Here is a 12,991-nt window from a genome sequence, read left to right on the forward strand (position 1 = left end):
TGTGCCAGTACCATACTGTCTTGATTACTGTAGCTTTGTAGTATAGTCTGAAGTCAGGGAGCCTGATTCCTCCAGCTCCTTTTTTCGTTCTCAAGATTTCTTTGGCTATTCGGGGTCTTTTGTGTTTCCATACAAATTGCGAAATTTTTTGTTCTAGTTCTGTGAAAAATGCCAGTGGTAGTTTGATAGGGATTGCATTGAATCTGTAGATTGCTTTGGGTAGTAGAGTCATTTTCACAATGTTGATTCTTCCCATCCAAGAACATGGTATATCTCTCCATCTATTTGTATCATCTTTAATTTCTTTCATCAGTGTCTTATAATTTTCTGCATACAGGTCTTTTGTCTCCTTAGGTAGGCTTATTCCTAGATATTTTATTCTTTTTGTTGCAATGGTAAATGGGAGTGTTTTCTTGATTTCACTTTCAGATTTTTCATCATTAGTATATAGGAATGCCAGAGATTTCTGTGCATTAATTTTGTATCCTGCTACTTTACCAAATTCATTGATTAGCTCTAGTAGTTTTCTGGTAGCATCTTTAGGATTCTCTATGTATAGTATCATGTCATCTGCAAACAGTGACAGCTTTACTTCTTCTTTTCCGATTTGGATTCCTTCTATTTCCTTTTCTTCTCTGATTGCTGTGGCTAAAACTTCCAAAACTATGTTGAATAAGAGTGGTGAGAGTGGGCAACCTTGTCTTGTTCCTGATCTTAGTGGAAATGCTTTCAGTTTTTCACCATTGAGGATGATGTTTGCTGTGGGCTTGTCATATATGGCCTTTATTATGTTGAAGAAAGTTCCCTCTATGCCTACTTTCTGCAGGGTTTTTATCATAAATGGGTGTTGAATTTTGTCGAAAGCTGTCTCTGCAACTATTGAGATAATCATATGGTTTTTCTCCTTCAATTTGTTAATATGGTTTATCACATTGATTGATTTGTGTATATTGAAGAATCCTTGCATTCCTGGAATAAACCCCACTTGATCATGGTGTATGATCCTTTTAATGTGCTGTGGATTCTGTTTGCTAGTATTTTGTTGAAGACTTTTGCATCTATGTTCATCAGTGATATTGGCCTGTAGTTTTCTTTCTTTGTCACATCCTTGTCTGGTTTTTGTATCAAGGTGATGGTGGCCTCGTAGAAGGAATTTGGGAGTGTTCCTCCCTCTGCTGTATTTTGGAAGAATTTGAGAAGGACAGGTGTTAGCTCTTCTCTAAATGTTTGATAGAATTCACCTGTGAAGCCATCTGGTCCTGGGCTTTTGTTTGTTGGAAGATTTTTAATCACAGTTTCAATTTCAGTGCTTGTGATTGGTCTGTTCATATTTTCTATTTCTTCCTGATTCAGTCTTGGCAGGTTGTGCATTTCTAAGAATTTGTCCATTTCTTCCAGATTGTCCATTTTATTGGCATAGAGTTGCTTGTAGTAATCTCTCATGATTTTTTTTTATTTCTGCAATGTCAGTTGTTACTTCTCCTTTTTCATTTCTAATTCTATTGATTTGAGTCTTCTCCCTTTTTTTCTTGATGAGTCTGGCTAGTGGTTTATCTATTTTGTTTATCTTCTTAAAGAACCAGCTTTTAGTTTTATTGATCTTTGCTATCGTTTCCTTCATTTCTTTTTCATTTATTTCTGATCTGATTTTTATGATTTCTTTCCTTCTGCTAGCTTTGGGGTTTTTTTGTTCTTCTTTCTCTAATTGCTTTAGGTGCAAGGTTAGGTTGTTTATTCAAGATGTTTCCTGCTTCTTAAGGTGGGCTTGTATTGCTATAAACTTCCCCCTTAGAACTGCTTTTGCTGCATCCCATAGCTTTTGGGTCGTTGTGTCTCCACTGTCATTTTTTCTAGGTATTTTTTTATTTCCTCTTTGATTTCTTCAGTGATCACTTCATTATTAAGTAGTGTATTATTTAGCCTCCATGTGTTTGTATTTTTTACAGATCTTTTCCTGTAATTGATATCTAGTCTCATGGTGTTGTGGTCAGAAAAGATACTTGATACAATTTCAATTTTCTTAAATTTACCAAGGCTTGATTTGTGACCCAAGATATGATCTATCCTGGAGAAAGTTCCATGAGCACTTGAGAAAAATGTGTATTCTGTTTTTTTTGAATGGAGTGTCCTATAAATATCAATTAAGTCCATCTTGTTTAATGTATCATTTAAAGCTTGTGTTTCCTTATTTATTTTAATTTTGGATGATCTGTCCATGGGTGAAAGTGGGGTGTTAAAGTCCCCTACTATGAATGTGTTAGTGTCGATCTCCCCTTTTATGGCTGTCAGTATTTGCCTTATGTATTGAGGTGCTCCTATGTTGGGTGCATAAATATTTACAATTGTTATATCTTCTTCTTGGATCGATCCCTTGATCATTATGTAGTGTCCTTCTTTGTCTCTTTTAATAGTTAAGTCTATTTTGTCTGATATGAGAATTGCTACTCCAGCTTTCTTTTGGTTTCCATTTGCATGGAATATCTTTTTCCATCCCCTTACTTTCAGTCTGTATGTGTCTCTAGGTCTGAAGTGGGTCTCTTGTAGACAGCATATATAAGGGTCTTTTTTTTGTATCCATTCAGCCAATCTGTGTCTTTTGGTGGGAGCATTTAGTCCATTTACATTTAAGGTAATTATCGATATGTATGTTTCTATTCCCATTTTCTAAATTGTTTTGGGTTCGTTATTATAGGTCTTTTCCTTCTCTTGTGTTTCTTGTCTAGAGAAGTTCCTTTAGCATTTGTTGTAAAGCTGGTTTGGTGGTGCTGAACTCTCTCAGCTTTTGCTTGTCTGTAAAGGTTTTAATTTCTCCATCAAATCTGAATGAGATCCTTGCTGGGTAGAGTAGTCTTGGTTGCAGGTTTTTCTCCTTCATCACTTTCAGTATGTCCTGCCACTCCCTTCTGGCTTGTAGGGTTTCTGCTGAGAGATCAGCTGTTAACCTTATGGGGATTCCCTTGTGTGTTATTTGTTGTTTTTCTCTTGCTGCTTTTAATATGTTTTCTTTTTATTTAATTTTTGACAGTTTGATTAATATGTGTCTTGGTGTATTTCTCCTTGTATTTATCCTGTATGGGACTCTCTGTGCTTCCTGGACTTGATTAACTATTTCCTTTCCCATATTAGGGAAGTTTTCAACTATAATCCGTTCAAATATTTTCTCAGTCCCTTTCTTTTTCTCTTCTTCTGGAACCCCTATAATTCGAATGTTGGTGTGTTTAATGTTGTCCCAGAGGTCTCTGAGACTGTCCGCAATTCCTTTCATTCTTTTTTCTTTATTCTGCTCTGCAGTAATTATTTCCACTACTTTATCTTCCAGGTCACTTATCCGTTCTTCTGCCTCAGTTATTCTGTTATTGATCCCATCTAGAGTACTTTTAATTTCATTTATTGTGTTGTTCATCGTTGCTTGTTTCATCTTTATTTCTTCTAGGTCCTTGTTAACTGTTTCTTGCATTTTGTCCATTCTACTTCCAAGATTTCGGATCATCCTTACTATCATTATTCTGAATTCTTTTTCAGGTAGACTGCCTATTTCCTCTTCATTTGTTAGGTCTGATGCATTTTTATCTTGCTCCTTCATCTGCTGTGTGTTTTTCTGTCTTCTCATTTTGCTTATCTTACTGTGTTTGGGGTCTCCTTTTTGCAGGCTGCACGTTCGTAGTTCCCGTTGTTTTTGATGTCTGTCTCCAGTGGCTAAGGTTGTTTCAGTGGGTTGTGTAGGCTTCCTGGTGGAGGGGACTAGTGCCTGTGTTGTGGTGGATGAGGCTGGATCTTGTCTCTTTAGTGGGCAGGTTCACGTCTGGTGGTGTGTTTTGGGGTGCCTGTGGCCTTATTATTATTTTAGGCAGCCTCTCTGCTAATGGGTGGGGTTGTGTTCCTGTTTTGCTAGTTGTTTGGCATAGGTTGTCTAGCACTGTGGATTGCTGGTCGTTGAGTGAAGCTGGGTGCTGGTGTTAAGATGGAGGTCACTGGGAGATTTCCGCTGTTTAATATTATGTGGAGCTGGGAGGTCTCTTGTTGACCAGTGTCCTGAAGTTGGCTCTCCTACCTCAGAGGCAGAGCCCTGACTCCTGGCTGGAGCACCAAGAGCCTTTCATCCACATGGCTCAGAATAAAAGGGAGAAAAAGTAGAGAGAATTAGTAGAAGTATGAGGAAAGAAAAAAGGAAAGGAGGAAAGGAACACCTACATTCTTAATACGAAAAATATAGGGTTTGGCTTATGGCTAGTATATTTGGTTCACATAATTAAAACACATATTTAATGCACAGTATTTTTTTGGAGACTGGTTTCAGTCAACATGTATAATTATACTACTTATACATTCAGCTTTTCTTTCAAGTGAGGGCTCTTCTGTGGTCTAACCTATGTACAATGTTTGAAAATGGAACAGCATCACACAAACTCCTGGGAAAAAAAAACAAAGAGAGAGTTTTGTTTTTCTCAATCCAGAAAAAAAAAAGCTAAAAATTATAGTTTTTTAAGTAACTCCTTGATATTATATCAAATATTTCTATGTTCTATCCCTAAACAACAAATCTACTATGTCCTAAGGCTTGCAGATACATACTATGACAGTGTATTTTGAGTTTTAACATACACACACACACAACTTTTCCCAGAAAATGCTTATTTTTTTCCTAATTCTATTTTGCATTGGTTATGTAAAATTCCCATAAGATCACTAGATTATAACCCCCATTTGAGAGAAAGAACATAATTACTCCTAGTTTTCCCCCATAATGCTGAAGACATGAGGTCCATTTAATAAGTACTTAATTCATATTTAGTGAACTCAAGTGCCAAAGTGCTTTAAGGGAGTTGAAACCACTATACTAGAATACCTGTAGGATTGCTGCTCTGATAGGTCTAAAAGAGCTCACTATATATTGCAAGATAAAACTTTCATACTAAGGTAAAAATTATAAAAATTATGACATTTATCATTTTTAAAATAACCTACTTTTTATAATGCATAGAAATAAATATTAGATGTCAACATATCTTCTAAATGATTAAGGGAAAATTGATTAAGAATTCAGCTCTAGGGCTCCCCTGGTGGCGCAGTGGTTGAGAGTCCACCTGCCGATGCAGGGGATACGGGTTTGTGCCCCGATCCGGGAAGATCCCACATGCCGCAGAGCAGCTGGGCCCGTGAGCCATGGCCGCTGAGCCTGCGCATCCAGAGCCTGTGCTCCGCAACGGGAGAGGCCACAACAGTGAGAGGCCCGCGTACCATAAAAAAAAAAAAAAAAAAAAGAATTCAGCTCTAAACCAGTGTTTGTCACATAAGAAGTACTCAATAAACTTTTATTGAATGAACAATTTTTGGTATCTGCGTGGTTGTGTATTTTTTACATATGAAAAATCAAAACTATGAAAACTAGAAAATAGATGAATTATTAGTAACACTAATTGATCTTTTAGTAAATACTTTACAAATCATATTTATCTGCTTCATATTAATCTGCAAGTGCTGATCTAAAATGAGTATGAGGTTTTTCAGGTTCTAAGGTTCATTTAATCTTTCTTTGAGCATACTCCAAAGCAACTTTCAAGGAATGCCTCCAAAACTCTATGGAAGGCCATATGTTTCCACTACTGTATCTACATTGTAGTATGTCTTGTTAGTACCCCTGCTAGATCCCGTGTTAATAACTCACTCCTACTCCTTCTCTTAGAAAGTGCCCTTGTCTAAATGGGAGCCACCTTGTCTCAGAGATTACACTCACTTTTCTGTGTATAGCCAGCAGTCAATGTCTAAGTGAATGGAGTACCAAAGGCTAGCTCTTGCCTCAACATGGGACCAAATCTCTCTACAAAGATGGCTAGTGAAATATAATGACTTTTTCTTTTCAATACTCATCAGAAGAGGATCAGAAGAAGCTTCTAATCGGATGGTAATGGCAATAGTGTACTTTGCCCCAAAGCTATATAAATGGTCCTGCTTTCTTTTACAGTCTGAGGGAACTTGACTGTCTGGACCTTCTGGAGAACAATGCAGTAGTCCACTGTATTGAGGACACAATGTCAATTAAACCAGAAGAGCATGAAACAGTAAATATGCTAGGTTTTTTGAAAAGGCATATGTATTCCACATAGTGGGACCTAAACCCTACCGAGATGCCTGATGTATCAATGACATTTTTAGGGGTGCAGTAGTATTGGACATGTTGTAGCATCCCTTCCAAAGTATTGGCATCTTACAACTTGCACCTTTTACCACCAAGAAAGAAGCACAATATTTGGCAGTCCTCTTTGAGTTCTGGAAGCAGCACATTTCACACTTGTTATCCTGCTCTGATCTTGTTAGTGAGTTGCATGGAAGGTTGCCAGTTTTGAGCAGAGTAGAGAGCTAGAGAGAATTGTGTTGTAGATCCAGACTTTGTAAAGATTTGTCACTTGAGCCAAATGACCCATAGCCAGAAGAACCCATGTGACTAGAGGTATACACAGTCGAGAAATATGCCTGGTTAAGCCTCTGGCAAGCTCCAAAAATAGAATCACAGGACAAACTCTTTGGTTTCTGAGTCAAAGCCATGCCACCAACAGCAGAGAGCTATACACCATTAGAAAAACAGCTCTTCATATGTATCTGTGTCCCGGTAGAAACTGAGCATGTATTTATTTATGTATTTATTTTTATTGAAGTATGGTTGACTTACAATATTATATTAGTTTCAAGTGTAGTTTCACAAGTGAGTTGATATTTTTATAGATTATGCATATGCATGATACAAAGTTATTATAATAATATTGACTATATTCCTTGTGCTGTACCTCACATCCCCATGACTTAATTTATAACTGGTAGTTTGAACCTCTTAATCGCCTTCACTTATTTCACCCATCCTCCTAAACCCCTCCCCTTTGGAAACTGATATCTGTGAATCTGTTCCTCTTTTATCATATTTGTCCATTTGTTTTGTTTTTTAAATTCCATATATAAGTGAAAATATATAGTATTTCTCTTTCTCTGGCTGACTTATTCACTTAGCATAAAACCCTTTAGTTCCATCCATATTGTCACAAATGGAGAGATTTCATTCTCTTTTATGGTGAGTATTACTACATTTTATACACACACACACACACACACACACACACACACACACACATATACTGGGTTGGCCAGAAAGTTTGTTCACGTTTTGATGTAAGATATATATATATATATATATATATATATTTGCATTTTCTTTATATATTTATCAATCAATAGACAGGTTGCTTCCATATTTTTGCTATTATAAATATTGCTGTGATGAACATTGAGGAGCATATATCTTTTCAAATTTTGTTTTCTTTAAATAAATACCAAGAAGTGGAATTCTTGGTTTGTGTGGTAGTTCTATTCTTAATTTTTGGGGGAATCTCTATATCCATAGTGGCTGTACCAACTTTCATTCCCATCAACAATATATAAGTGTTCCCACATCCTTGCCAACACTTGCTATTACTTGTCTTTTTGTTAATAGCTATTTTAACAGATGTGAGGTTATATTGTGATTTTGATGTTCATTTTCCTGATGATTAGTCACGTTGAGCATCTTTTCATGTGCCTGTTGCCCAACTGTATATCTTCTTTGGAAACATTTCTATTTGGGTTCTCTGCCTATTTTTAAATTAGATTATATTCCAGGATACACTTTAAACCAATGGTGATTATACAATACTATGTCCCTGATAGAGGAATGTATTGGTCTGAAATTCAAGGGGAGAAAGCAACTGCTGCTGCTTCATATGACCTTCAGTGACCCACTTTTGGAATTTGGGCTTTCAGTCCCTGCCACTGTGGGTCCTGGGGTTCAGAGGCAAGGTGTTTCCATCAGGAAATGCACTAAGAATTTTATTAAATTTAAAGCTGTGGTTGTCTCAAGCCCACTGTTCTCCTATCAGTAGACCAGAAAGCATAAAAAGGAATACTTGACTCCAGTCATCATGAGGAGGTGGGCTGCTGCTGCATAAAGGGAAAAAGAGAAGCATGCATGGCATGCAAGTGATCCGCTGGACAGTATTTCAGTACTCTGTGCCTGTCACTATAAATGGATGGGTACTGTAACATAAGAAAGGCAAGGTATCAGGGGGTCACATCCCGCTAGGGTAAGGGTCTAAATCACCCCACCAGACAACACACCTGGCCCAGTAGAAGTGCTGGTTGAGGATGTGCGGAGTCTAGATGGGCAGAAAATATGCCATTGTTAGAGCTCAGAACCAGCAGCAGCAGCAATACTTTCTCTGAAATTATGAACAATCAGAATCATGAATTAGGTTTTCCTGGCTGATGTGAGCTCAACATGAGAAGTAAGTGAATCTGAGTGATACAAGGGGAGAATTTTAGTATTTGCTGTTTTTACGCCACCAAAATTGCCTTTACTGACAGTACACTCATCTCTCAGTATATTCATCTCCCAGCAACCGTGGTATCTACTGATAACTGCTCATAGCTTCCACCTCTTTTTTTTTTTACTTGCCTCTCTACTGAACGGGAGCCACTTCGCACCTGGGAACCTTATCTGGATGTAATCCCCCAATTACACCCTCACCAGGCTGCATTCAACAGGCAATGGCCTACTGACATGGTGGCAGAATAAACCAGTTCTCCTGCACCAACTCTGTGGTGCCAGTCACCTTCCAGGGTTTGCCATGAGTCAAGCTGGAGCCAATCTCCATTAAAGAGAGCATCCCTGCTTAGCTTTATTTCCCTCCTCTATTCTTTGTCTTATAGCCCTCATCTTAGATTCCACTCTTAACAAAACTTTTTCACTAGACTTCCAATCTGGGCATTGCTTCTTGTGAACTGAAGCTAAGAGATATTTTACTGCAGCAAACAGAAAGAGAGGAATTGAATGCTGACCATACATTTCTCTCTTAGCCTAAATATGGTCTCCAACCACCAAACATGTAAAAAGGAATCCACCATTTTGTTACATATGAAATAAATGTCAATTACATACCAATTCTTATGTCATGAATTTGAGAAAAATACTCTTTTGTCCTTGAGAAATAGGATGTCTCCTTGAGCAGCTAAACCTATGTCCAGAAATTACTAAGATTAATGAAAATAATTGACATAAGCCTTTACTCTCTAGATATACATTATTCAAAAAGTCTAGAAAGTAGGTTTTCTAGATTACAGAGGGTTTATTCGTGAAACGTTAACATTAAAATCATAACTGGCTTGGACGGGAGTTTATAAATTTTTATTACAGATTTGCATGCTTTCTTAGACAGATGATATTGGATATTATTTCAACTGTTCCTAATGACTCAAACTTATTGTTTTTAATAGCTATTACTACTGGAATGTACTATAACAGTGATGCCTCTTATTCTGCTGAGATGTGTTTGGATCTGTACCAAATTAATAATTATGGCTTTGTTTTGAATTCTTATGTCTGATTTTGATTATGTTGCTAGCTCTTTCCATTAGTTTGACGGTGTCACCGATCTCAATTTTGAGTGTATCCACTCATAGCAGTTCCTCTTTCCCTTTCAGTTTGTTATTGTTAGGATTTTATTGGCATGGAAAATAAATAATAATTATTATTATTTAATGCTTACTATATACCAGGCAATTTCTAAGTGCCCTATGTACTTTAACTCATTTAATCTTTACAAACTCATTAGTATGTTTTGTAAATTAAGAGTAAATTGGTCCTACGAAACATCATAACATAGCTCTCTTTTGTACCATTTATATAAGCTTTAGTGCATGAACTTACTGACATTTATTTATTTTATTTCCTCAGAAATGTAATTTTGTGTCCTCCTAGATTTTTAGCTATATGTTAGATAAATAAGAGAGGTAAGAGACAGTTGAGTTCTAGCTATGAATATAAACATGGAAAATTATGTGACTAAGGCTAAGAATGCAAGGAATTTGGAGTATTAATCACATTTGAGTGAGATGTTGGAGATTTGCTAGTGCAATGTGAGAATGAAGGGCATTCTGAAAAAGAAATCACTTTTACTGCTGCTACACACTAAATAACAAGTTTAAAAAGTAAACCATTTAATAATCACAGACAACAGTTATCAAATAGTTCTCATTAATTCCATTAATTCTAAAAGGATGTTCTTCCTTGTGGGTCATGGTCGTTGTAAAGTGAAGCTCTTCTGATTTTCACTAATTCTTATAGCTTTACCAGGAATTTCTTAAACTTAACAACAACAACAAAATCAATCATGTTTCTGTGGATGGCTTATAAAGAGTGAATATTTTTAGACTTTTAGATGTGTCCTTTAGTATACATTCCAGCATTTGCAGGTTCCAGTTGGAACCTGTTATGATAGCCTGACCCTCATTCTCATCCATCTTTGAAAACAGGGAGGAAGCCAACCCAGAGACATTGATCTTTTTTCTCCTTTTGTTAGTGTTCCAGTAAAAGTAATACCACCTATATTATCTAATAAAATGTATCTAAGTTTTCTCTCTGGTTGAGTTCCTACCTCTTCCTCCAGGGAATGCTGTGTTAGTGTCTTCTTGGCCTCCCATTAATTTAAGACATTCTTTTCATACACGTGTATAACACTCCCTAAAGTATTATTGGTTTATAAATCACACTTGTTGTTTCAGGGCAATAAATGGAATGATAAATGCATGCTTTGTTCAATCACCTTTTTATTCATGAAAGGCAAAACCAAATATTCTAAAAACATTTATCTACATCAGGAATAAGCTATAAACCTTTCAAAAATGCTCCAAGTAATCCAGAAAGGAACCACTGATTACTGTCATAACAAGAAGGATTCAACAACACTAAATGCTCATAGAAGCATAAAATGTCAGAGATGGAAAATCAAGTTCAGTACCCTCCTTTTACAGATGGGAAGCTAAAGCTTTTGAGAGGAGAATTGATTTACATAGTCACCCAAACAGTCATTGATGACATCAATCCTAGTCTCTGTGTCTCCTGACTCTGAATTCAGTACAGCTTCGTGAGGTCATAGGTGTTGGGGTAGGAGCTATAAGAACAGCACAGGCAACTTTACCCTCTCCAGAGTTTATGCCCTGTGCAGATGTCTATTGGTTAGAATGGACTGGAACCTGGAAGGACAAGAAACTCCAAGATACATTTCAAAGTTTCCAACTTTGTAAAAGTGTCCTGAAAAGTATTTCATCTAATGAAACATGCCAATTCATCCAATGATCTGACTGAGCATGACTAAGCATTCTGTGATTCCTATGAGAAGTGGATTTAAAGCTGGTAGTGGGAGAAGGAGAGATTTTTTTTTTTTACAATGTTAGAAGAGGAAAGGCCACCTTCCTCCTCAAAGCTGAATTCCAAAATACTGACTTTAGATTTTTACCAATTTCTCCATCTATACAAGTACTAGCATGTTACTGTCTCATTTTATCTTTAAAAAAATCAAGAAGAGTAATCTTTTAACATTCCCACAGGCATAGGTTTCCCTTTGTTTGAACAATGTAATATATATGTGATATAATCCAATGAAAAGTGTGGTTAATAGCACAGGGTTCTTGACATTTGACTCTATGAACTGTGCCACAGCATGCTACCATTATTCCATTTCCCATCTCTGACTAACAACTATCCATCTTTTGTTTAACCCCTTATTTTGAAATAATTTCAAACTTATTAACAAGAACATACCAGAGATGCTACAAGGAAAACTACTCTTCTCCCAGATTCCCCAACTGGTAATTTTTTCTAATCGTTTTCTTTATATGTACATATATGTATACATTATTGTCATTTTTCAACCAAGTGAGAGTATGTTATAGGTATGATGCTCCATTACTCCTAAATACTTAAATATATATTTTCTATATGAGTCACTTTCCTACAAATGATACTACACACACCTTAATCAAGAAATTAACATTTGTAAAAGACCAACATTTACTATTCCCTTTCTCTGTAAGTGTCTTTCTTTCCTATTTGAAGAGCAGATATATAATTCCCCTGTATAGCACTTAAGAGATTAAAAAATGTCTAGCTTATTAACATGTATGTATCCATCAGTAGCATATAATCTTTTTGAAAATAGAATCTATGAACATCTTTTTAACCATGATATCTATTAAGATTAGTTGTTCAATAAATATTTTTAATAAATCAATGGAACTTTTAAAAAAGTTTGCATTTAATATGAAGCTAGGAAGGATAGTCGATTGGTGGATGATGAAATGAACTTTGAAAATATGGGAGCAAATTAATAAGATAATATTTATCAAGTAGAAATGACAGTCTGGACAGCAAGCATGGGTTTGAGGAAACTTAACCACTTACATAGAATATGTTTCGGGGATTTCCTTGACTGATGCTTATTGTATCTGCCAGAAAGCAAGAGTGCTTTCAAGTTATAACTGTTTAAGAGATAATGGACTTGATTAGTCCAAACACTGCTTAGTCTGTTGGGCAGAGCATATTTGGAGATGATATTCAACTGACAGTTCCAGTGTATAGGCAGGATGGAGAGCTGAAAAAGCAGAGGGACAAATGAAATGGCATGATGGTATGATGTGAGAAAATAATGGAGGAATCCTGGATGTATCATTAGAACATGGTGTACTGGACCTTCAGCATGCCTGCCCTAAAACATCTGAACAATGCTGTATGATTGATTGATTTTGGCTCCAAAAGGTAGAACTCATACCAGGTGTTAAAATATATAGCAAAGAAGACATTAGCACGATGGAAAGCTGAACCACCAACAGAGAATCTAAAAACAAGAATGATCTACATGGTGAGTGTCAGTGGAAGGATTCCACTGCGTGGAGGGAAACTGATCTTCAGTCAACTTAGCAACTGAAGAAAGTTTAGGCAGAGTGGCACAAGTAATATTTTATCCCATTCCTGCCATTTCCTTGCCATATGTAATAGATATCATCAAGGGTTTGCAGTGCTGCCCAAGCTCTGTGGTCCAGTTTTATGTGTTCTACTTCCAGCATTCCATCTCCTCTCTGAGAATTCATGTAGGAATAGAAAAGAGCAAATTCCCCTTAAGAAGCCACTCTCTGC

Source organism: Monodon monoceros, unplaced genomic scaffold, assembly GCF_005190385.1.
Source record: "Monodon monoceros isolate NGI ecotype Baffin Bay Population unplaced genomic scaffold, NGI_Narwhal_1 Super_Scaffold_1, whole genome shotgun sequence".
NCBI classification, from domain to species: Eukaryota; Metazoa; Chordata; class Mammalia; order Artiodactyla; family Monodontidae; genus Monodon; species Monodon monoceros.